A 9,127-nucleotide genomic window follows, 5' to 3' on the forward strand; every position below is an offset into this window, starting at 1 on the left:
AGGATCTTCAGTTAAATAATGAGAGAGGAGAATTACTTCCAGTAATTCTGCATAGGAAGTTCCACTGACCAATAAAACTGGTGAAAATTTTTTTAAAATCAAACAATTTAAAGAGTGTGGAAATGGTACTTAGAGTAAACAGGAAATGAAGTAAGATCTATTAAATTAAATCTATGAATTTTCAATAAGACAAGAGACTTATGTGACGTAAGACCCCTCTCTGCTTCTCAATCCCAGGTCAACAAGACCAGACTCTACTCTAGATGACTGCATCCAAGAACGCCAGGCTCTCTCTCCTCTAAGCTCCCTCTAAGCTCTTCTCTAAGCCCTCTCCTAAGGGATTTCTTTCTGGCAGGATCATGACTTCAATATTTCTCATTCTTCCCCAGCTATCTGTTGCTGAGGCTAAGTCCTGAGCAAATGGTTGAAAGAGGGTAGCATTCTTCTTTTTATCCAGATCCTATCATGAAATGGAGACTCCACCTGGGCATGGTGCACCAAGAATACTGGGGTCCCCTTTGCTGTTGCCCTAGCCCATGTTTACTTTTCCCCAAAATCTATCACAGTGCCACACATAGTTGATGCTCAATATTTTTTTTTCTTTTTTCCCCTGACGGGATGCACCATTCCGGGAAGTACTGCATTACCAGGTCGAGGTGTGGAGTAGACAGATCAAGCTCCTATTCCATCTTGTTGCTCCAAAAATCCATTTAATATATTGTCCTCGGATAGAGGACATATCAGATATTAAACTGATAAGAACAGATACTACACTTGACCTTAGTCAAAAGGCTAAGTGATCAATAAATGTTAATTAGAAAGAAAGGGGCTAGAGAAGGAGAAAATGGAGACATAAAGAAAAGAGGCATAGAGTGAACGTTTGAGTAGCAACCAAAAGCTTATATGCCAAATGTCAACATACGTAGGGTATTACAGAGAGATGATGCTTGAATCCAATTTAAAATTCGTTCTGGAAGAAGGGGCCAATTGGATAGTAAGCTACAGTTTATTTTTTCAACATTGTGACAGAATTGATGGTCCAGTGAGACTTTAAAACATCTTTTTCACAATAAAACTAGTCTTTGGCTTCTCTTTTATAGTATACAACTTTGATTTACTAAGCTGAATTCTGCAGTTCCAAGTAGAAAACTTTAGAACTATTCCCTTTGGTGTCTATATTCTCTTCTGGTAACAGGTGCTTTTATTTCATTTGAAAAGAACGAACTTTCCCTATAAATCAATACAGGATTTCTTCTTTCTTCATTACATGTCAACTTCTGGTTTTACTACACTTTATTGGATTACACATAGTATGGGTGCCAAACATATTTATAGTATTGGTGGATCGGTTCACGGCATCTGTTTATTTTTTTTCTCTAAATGAGTCAAGTGCAGTGCATATTTCTTTTTAAAACTGAGAGTAAAAAGTAATTTCAAGTGACTTGTCAAAGACCTCACATCTTTAACAAGTTTTCAATTTTATCTAAGAGAGCCAGATGATTTTAGTATGCAACTTCTGCATTAACTTACTACATACTTTTGTGAAGCTAACTGCCATCCTGATGAAAAATAAGGGAGACACATTGAGTACGACATGGCTGGTTTGATTGCTTTGGCGACAGTCTATTCCACATTAATTAAATCATACTTAACATGTTGCATTAGTAACTTAGTTTCTCTTATAAACATTAATGACATGAGCTTTAATCAGTAGAAATCTTAGTTCGGAGTTATGGAACTTAGAAATATCCTCATAAGTTAAATAGTTGTGTTTTTCTATTTTATAATAATGAAAATCTGAGATTTATGGATGCTAATACGATATATGCCTCTAAGCTTTGAAAGATACAAAGATGTTACATAAAACTTCCAATATTTTTGGAAATTCAGTTACTATAAAAGAGAATTCATATTTGACAAAGCCATGTTGTTGTAATATTTATAATGAAGTGAACTAAAGATCTTTGCAATGTAACATATGCTATCACCATAGTGAGTGACTCTCCCTAGTGCTTCCCAATCTTTTTCTCTTCATGGCCTACCTAGAAAATGAAAGTAATATTTGCAGGGCACATATGGTAAACCGACAAAGCTATTGCTTTAAAGGAAAAAGCTGCTGGTTGCTAAGAGTGGGCAGGTGCTCTGCTCTCTAAAATTGTTGCTCAAGTGGAGTATAATTACAATTTTTAGGCAATTGTCTCAAAAAGTTCATAGACAAAGAGTATCGTGTATGTGTATATGTGTGTGTATATGTAAACAATATAAAATGAGTGTATACAATGTTCACAAGTCATTTGACTTCATTTAGACTTTTTTCCATTATGACTTCTTTCTCTTGTTCTCTTAGAGTTCACTATCACTGTTGATTTCTTCTCATACCCATTACTTTCTTTGCTTTTTGTTATCTCCAGTATCCCCATAGTCTTTGAATACAGGTGTAGCATTTTTGTTCCTATTTATGTAAACCTTTGTAAAATGTACTGTATTTCTTTTATTAGTCTTTTGAGAGAGCTCCTTGAATTTGGTTGATAGGAGTTTGGGACAATGAACAGTGGGGAAAGGTTATTGTTTTCTTCCTCATGGTGTCATGATCACAGTCCAGGTAGCAGTAAGAAGTTCCAGGTAGAGGACCCACACTCTGTAGTGAAGGAAGACTTAAGAAAGTTGATTTAGAGCCCTCTAAATAGGGGAACACTGGTAATATAAATCTAGGCAAAGGAACATAAGAATAATGATCAGTGGAGGAGTGCCTCTCTGCCTTTCAGCTGGAATTCAGATCTTATTATCAAAATAAAAAATGAATAGTAGATATTTAAGACAGCCAAAGTCATAGTCAGTTCAATAAGAAAGTAGGCCTCAAAGGCAGGAATCCAATCACTAACATTTGTGAGCCTCAAAAAAAGAACTTAGTGGATGATTGGTGTCCCCAAATCAAAACAGCACCAGCAGCAAGGATGACCTGATTCTGATGTGGAGGGCTAATGAACGACATAGGCTCTATTTTATTCCACATGTTAGCTTGTGATGGGTGCATAGTTTGGTGACAGCATTGAGTGAATTAGTAGGTGAGTAAAAGCTTATTTGAAAAGGTCAGACAGATAGAGACAAGAGATTCATGTCCAGAATCACACAATTACCTGGTTGGTGATTTAGAGCAGTGTAAGGAGGAGTGTTGATCTGGGTTGGTCTTCGAGACTACATGGAGGAAAAGGATTGGTACTGTTCCTTGATTTGTTTTCTCCCTGCAATCACTAGCTGCTAAAAAAATGCCTTCTTGGTTACTGGGGGCACAATATTTTGCATATTTGTGCATAAGAAATCAATATTATTCCAAATTTTAACTTAAACTACTTAGGAGAACTACTTTTATTCCTTCCATTTATAAAGTATAAATAACATATTACATATCGGCATATAAAAATGTACAAAAAAAATGATAGATTTTAAGTTCATGACCATGACATGCAAATATGTCTGTTTCTGCTTCTAGTTTATCATCTACCTACGTACGGATGAGCGTTTATATTTTCCAAGCCATTTCCAATCAATAGAATCTCTTCATCTACCACTGAAATTTACATTATTTAGGCAGATTACATGAAAGAATAGAACGTATGAAAAAAGAAACCAAGATATTATACAGTATTTTTAAATCTCTTTTTGAATAAAAAACTAGCGGCAGTCTTAGACAATCTTCATGAATATAAAATACGTTAAAATTAATTAAGGCTAATTCATTAATAACCTAAGGCTAATTAGTTGTCTAAAGCTTAGCTTGTAAGAAATTTAATCTCAAGATAAGTCACAACAATTTTCAAATATAAAAAAATTGTCTTTCATAGTTAACCCTAATAATTAGATCCTGTCTTAATAAGTTTGCATAATCTTCTCTGCCTCTGTTTGCCTCTGTGTCTGTCTGTGTAAAAATATGTATATGCATATGTATGTGCATGTATATGTGTATATATGTGTATATATATATATACAACTATAGTTTTATTTCCTCACATTATCTATTGTTTACTTTCTAGAGCTATCCATTAAATAAAAATATAATTACTCTGTTACTCCAGTCAGTGTATCTACAATATTACAGATTTCTAAGAATATATAATTTTTAAGATAGACTATTTATGTATGATCATTTAAAAGATATATTCTTAGAATAAAATTAGTGGAAATTGAGCAGATGTAAAATTGCTTTTTCATTGTTTCAAGATGTTTTAAGATGATGATCTTAAAACAAACCTATATTATTTTTTATTCAAATATTTAGATTAACAATGATATAGCCGCCACAGTGTGAATATTTTTATGAATAAGTTTTTTTTTAAAGCTTTTATTTATTTATTCATGAGAGACACAGAGAGAGAGACAGAGACATAGGCAGAGGGAGAAGCAGGCTCCATGCAGGGAGCCCGATTTGGGACTCCAGGGTCACGCCCTGGGCCAAGGTCAGGCACTCAACTGCTGAGCCACCCAGGCATCCCAGTAAATAAGTATTTTTGAGAAAGACAATCTGTTCACTTACATACAAGTGGTTTTGTTTGTAATTTTGAAAAGCCTAGAGACTGCAAGTGATTGATAACCAATGTTTTATTTTCACTCAAAGCACCTTTTGCTTATAAAGCAGTCCCCACTTGCAGTTTTGTTTTCCCTGTTTTCAGTTACCTGTGGGCAACCAATGTCCTGAAGCAGATGACCTTCTTTCTGACATATATTCGAAGGTCAATAGTAATGCTGCATTATTCATGTCATTTCATCTCTTGCTTTTCCCTGTATATGTATATAGCCTGAAAGAGGTATATGGACAATAACTCTTGAATAAACAATTCCATCTCTGTATCCATTAGGTTTGGAACAAATAGACCCTGGTGCATTCTGAAAAATTCGATGAACTGAGAAAAGTCAGAAAAAGGATGGCAGTGGGAGTAGGAGAGGAGGCAAAATGTTCTGTAGATGTTGGCTCTAGGAAGGGAGGAGGCTGTGTTGCATAGACCATGTGTGTATTGTGCTCAAGAGGGGCAGATGGTATCGTGCAATCAAATAACTGGCATATAGGGGCTCAGAAACAATCAAGGAAAAGGGGATAAATGGCCAGTTACTTAAGAAGTTAGACATCCATATTGAAAATTGCAGGCCAAAATTGGGGTGGGCCAAATACCAAGGCCAGGCTACTGGTAATAGTGTGGGGATTTTGCTAGGGTATTCCAGATAGTCTGTCTTCCTCTTAGATATTTCTTACCTACTTTTCCTAGCCAGCTCTAGAAATCCTCTAGATTCCTAAATGGACTGGGAAATCAGGCAGACTTGGCAGCTTCCATTGCTCTCTGACTGTTCTAAACTCTATCTTTCAAGAAACATGATATTCTCTGCTGTAGCCGAGTTCTGATTTCCAAGATTTAGGATGATAGCAAAATCTTATTGATGATGATGATGATGATGATAAGAAAAGAATAAACAAAAATCTTAGTATCAAAAGACTACTTAAAGCTAGAATTATTTGTACAACATCTTGCTCTATGTTTTACATCCTTAGTGACAGGATTTGGCGGAACAAGGTTTAGAGCATTTGTTAGCTAAGTCATATACTATGAGAATAAGCTTAGTTTTTGAAGATTTCAACCAGGGTGGCTTCTATTTCAGTTAGGATTTATTGCTTTAGATTTCACTCTAGAGCATCCTTAAAGGATCATGTGGGTTTTGATGTAAAGCAGAGATCACATATATAACAATCCTAAAAAGGTTATCAAGAGTCTGCCAAAATCTAACTCATTTTAATTTACCACAGCTGATTTTTTTTTTATTGAGACCAAATCCATCTATTTACAGTTTCTATCCACTAGTTCTAGGTTTTTCTTCCAAAATTAGACAGAATAAGTCCAAAATAGTATCTTTTCAAATATTTTAAACTTTTTTTTCTTCTCATGCTTGCTATAGGATAACGTAACCCCTAATCTAACACCCCCAACCCCCCACCACACACACACGCGCACACACACACACACACACACTTGTGCTGCCTCTTTAAGTTAAGCATGACACAGTCTTTCAAACTGTTGATCATTGTGTTGGATTGCTTTTAAATATTCTCGAAATCCTCAATGTTTAATTATATATACTTTACATGTTACCCAGAATGGAACATAACATTACAGGGAGAGTATTACTTCTTTGAGCTTTACATAACCATGTTCTACTGTTTCATATGAAGCTTACAGTCAACTAATCCTTTGCCTATGCCCCCCATCCTTTTCTCTACATAAAACCTTTTCCCAGCCATGTTCAATATCTCCCTAGGGACTTGACTGAACAATCTACTGTGACCTTTATAATATTTTCTTTATGACATTCTTTTAATCATTTACCTGTGGTTCAATCTCCTTTACAACACTGTGTTATAATTAAATATATGTTAGTTAGAATATTTGGTGTTTTACTCCAAGCTCAAGTTTGTGCCTCTTTCCTGGTAAAATTGATTTGCTTGGATAAAAAAAAAAAAAAAAAAAAAAACCTGAAGATGAGTAGGATCGCTGGACTGTTAAAGCTTGAATGTTGTACTCTCAAACTATATTTACATCATAGTAGAGGGTTTCTACAGGTAAGAACACAATCCAAATAGCTAAATATTGCTTTTAAGAAAATATTCCTCTGCCATACTGGTACATTCAACACTATGATGTGTCTCTAGATAAAAGAATGACATCACCCTGAAATAGTCAAATGAAAAAAAAATCTAATTATAATCAAACCAGTAGATGTAAGTACCAATAGTACAGGTAATATAGGAAGAGGAACTCTATATTGTTATAGCAAAATCCAGATAGTGAGGAACTCTAAGAGACAAACAAATATATTGCAAGATAAAAAGATATGGGTAGGAGACTTAAATGTGAGACCTGAAACCATAAAATCTCAGAAGAGAGCACAGACAATATTTCTCTGACATCAGCCATAGCAACATTTTTCTAGCTATGTCTCCTGAAATAGGGAGAAGGGAAATAAAAACAAAAATAAAGTATTGGGACGGACTACAACAAAATAAAGACTTCTGCGCAACAAAAGGAAACAGTCAACAAAACTAAAAAAAAAAATGATCTACTGAATGGGAGAAGACATTTGCAAATGACATACCTGATAAAGGGTTAGTATCTAAAGTATATAAAGAACTTACACAACACAACACCACAAAAAACAAACAATCCAATTAAAAGTGGGCAAAAAACCTGAACAGACATTTCTCCAAAGAAGACATATAAACAGCCAACAGACACATGAAAAGATGCTCAACATTATTCATCAGGGCAATGCAAATCAAAACCACAATGAGGTATCACCTACACCTGTCAGAATGGCTAACATCAACACCACAAAAAACAACAAGTGTTGGCAAGGATATGAAGCAAAAAGGACCCTCTTGCACTGTTGATGGAAATGCAAATTGGTGTAGTCATTGTGGAAAACAGTATGAAAGTTCCTCAAAAAATTGAAAATAGAATTACTCTATGATCCAGGAATCACACTAAGGGATATTTACACAAAGAATACAGAAAGACAAACTCAAAACAATACATGCACCCCCATATTTATTACAGAATTATTTACAATAGCCAAATTATGGAAGCAGCCCAAGTGTCCATTGATAGATAAATGGATAAAGAAGTGGTATTCACACACAAACATACACACACACAGTGGAATATTAATCAACCATAAAAAGGAGTGATATCTTGTTTGCAACATCATCCGAGCATGGATGGATCTATAGGGTATAATACTAGGTGAAATAAATCAGTCAGAGAAGGACAAATACCATATGATTTCACTCACATATAGAATTTAGGAAACAGAACAAATGAACAAAGAAAAAGAAATAAACCGAAAAACAGACTCTTAACTACAGAAAATAAACTGATAATTACAAGAGGGGAGGTAGGTGGGGGGATAACTAAAATAGGTAAAGAGAATTAAGAGTACGTTTATCTGATGAGCACTGAGTATTGTACAGAATTGTTGAATTAATGTAAAACAAGATATGGGCAGGACATCTATACACTAAAATTTGAAAACATTTGCTTAATTCATTTTTAAATTGGAAATTTGAACACTATTGAATGTTTAATGGCATAAAGAAGTTATTGTTTTTATTTGTGGTGAAGGCATGATGGATACACTTGTAAGAAGAGTTTACAAAGGTTCCTCCTGTTCTTTTAAAATTTAATCTTGGAGTATTTATTTCATAAACAAAATAAAAATACAATAAAATTTTATAATGAAATAAAAATTAAAAAATAAAATACTGGGATCCTGGGTAGTACAGCGGTTTAGCGCCTGCCTTTGGCCAAGGGCACGATCCTGGAGACCCGGGATCGAATCCCACGTTGGGCTCCCGGTGCATGGAGCCTGCTTCTCCCTCTGCCTATGTCTCTGCCTCTCTCTCTGTGACTATCATAAATAAATAAATAAATAATTTAAAAAAATAAAATACTGAGTATTGTTGAGTATACATAAATGTTATGTATCATTCAGCTCACCCACAAATTGGAAAAAAACAAATGGAGGACAATTTTTTTTTTTTGTAATGTACATTTTTTTTTCTCCTTTAAGGTAGAAGGCAAAACTCAAGATAATTTTATCATATTTCCATAAAAAAACATTCAGACATGTTAACTGTTCAATTTCTTTTTCAAAATATTTTGATAGGCTTGAAATATAACAAAGCAAGTAGTTTTCTTATTCTAGAATTTAGTCAACTTCAGCATAGGATGGGAGATAAAACTATTTATTTATTTATTTTTTTTATTTTATTATTTTATGATAGTCACAGAGAGAGAGAGAGAGAGGCAGAGACACAGGCAGAGGGAGAAGCAGGCTCCATGCACCGGGAGCCCGATGTGGGATTCGATCCCGGGTCTCCAGGATCGCGCCCTGGGCCAAAGGCAGGCGCTAAACCGCTGCGCCACCCAGGGATCCCGAGATAAAACTAAATAGAAAAAAAAACAAAATAGAAAATTGCTCATGATCTTGTCAAATTTTATAGTATAAAAGAAAATTACCTTGACTAGAATGAACATTAATGTATACGAACTTTAAAATTTAAAAAAAAATCGTATAGGGTTTGCCTTAG

The 9,127-nt window shown here is 34.7% G+C and overlaps 1 non-coding gene across 1 annotated transcript; it reads right to left on the reverse strand.

Annotated features, from left to right (window-relative positions):
- Positions 1 to 613: 613 nt before the first annotated feature.
- Positions 614 to 805, reverse strand: LOC121494113. The gene has a single exon (XR_005988749.1). It is a non-coding gene; the product is annotated as a U2 spliceosomal RNA (small nuclear RNA).
- Between the last annotated feature and the right edge of the window lie 8,322 nt (positions 806 to 9,127).

The sequence above is a fragment of the Vulpes lagopus genome, chromosome 6, assembly GCF_018345385.1.
Source record: "Vulpes lagopus strain Blue_001 chromosome 6, ASM1834538v1, whole genome shotgun sequence".
Lineage (NCBI taxonomy): Eukaryota > Metazoa > Chordata > Mammalia > Carnivora > Canidae > Vulpes > Vulpes lagopus.